The sequence below is a fragment of the Ochotona princeps genome, chromosome 25, assembly GCF_030435755.1.
Source record: "Ochotona princeps isolate mOchPri1 chromosome 25, mOchPri1.hap1, whole genome shotgun sequence".
Taxonomy (NCBI): Eukaryota; Metazoa; Chordata; class Mammalia; order Lagomorpha; family Ochotonidae; genus Ochotona; species Ochotona princeps.
Window position 1 is genome coordinate 23,661,203 of NC_080856.1, and position 1,193 is coordinate 23,662,395.

The window sequence follows — 1,193 nt, forward strand, 5'->3', positions numbered from 1 at the left end:
AAACAAAAAGGAAGGAGGGAGGGAGAGTGGGAGGGGAGAGGATAAAGATGGAAGCAAGGAGGAAGGATGGAAGAAATTAAAGGAGGAAAGAAAAAAGGGAAGGAAACATGAGGAATTCCAAATACATGTGAATTATGACTAGAGATGGTCTTCCTTCCTTTGGTTCACTTCCTAAATGGCTGCACCAAACAGGACTGGACCAGGACAGAGCCAGGAGCCAGGAACTGAAACCCACTGTCTTTCCAGCTGCATTAGTAGAGAAGCTTCAGAAACAGAGCAGCAAAAACTCAAATTGGCAGCCACATAAGATGCCAGTATGAAAAGTGATAGTTCAACATGCTGAGCCACAATTCTTTTTTTCTGCTCTTGACTCACTATCCCCAGGAAGCTGTTTTGTCATCTCATTACAGGCCTTGGTTGGCTTTTGGAGTAAGTTCTGTTTCCACTGTTTCACTGTAAACAAGCTAAGTCCAGATAACCAATTCCTGGTGGAAAATGAGCAGGAGAGATGGGAGGGCGGGTGGGGCCTGCTACTGGCAGTGCATGTTCAAGACCCTCTGCCTCTGTTGACCCTGGATAGAGAAGAGGAGCTGGTAGGGATGCTGAGAATGGACTTGAATGGAAGGAGGCTGCTCTGGGGAACATGCTCACTTCCGCAGGACAAGATGAGATTGTGTTAGGGCCTTGGTTTCTGAAAAGAAGGGGCAGAGGGGGCTGGCAGATGTGTGAGTGGAGGCAATCAGTTCTGTTCTGGCACCCTCATCTCACTGCTGCCCTGTCTGAGGGCACACCCTGAAGTCACTGAGACTCTGCCTAGCCAACAAAACCACAATTGGGCTAGATATGCAGTCTGCCTTGAAGTGGTGCTTCTGGGAGTCTCATCTGGGGCCAGTGAGAGGATCAGGCAGGAAATGTGCTGAAGCTCCAGGTGTCTTTTTAGCACCAGGTCTGAGAAGCCAGCTCTTTCTCTTTGGTGGAAGTGAAGTTATACATTGACCTGCACAATTGATTGGTTAATGCTTGCCTCCTCCACTAGACGACAGGTTCTGCATGAGGGCAGAGATTTGTGTTTTTGTCCACTGTATTATGCCCATCACTTGGTATGGATAAGTAGGTGGGTGGCTGGAAAGAAGGGATTCCCATTTAAAGGACATGCATGAACAAAGCTTCAAAGCTTATGTTCCCCTTTGGGT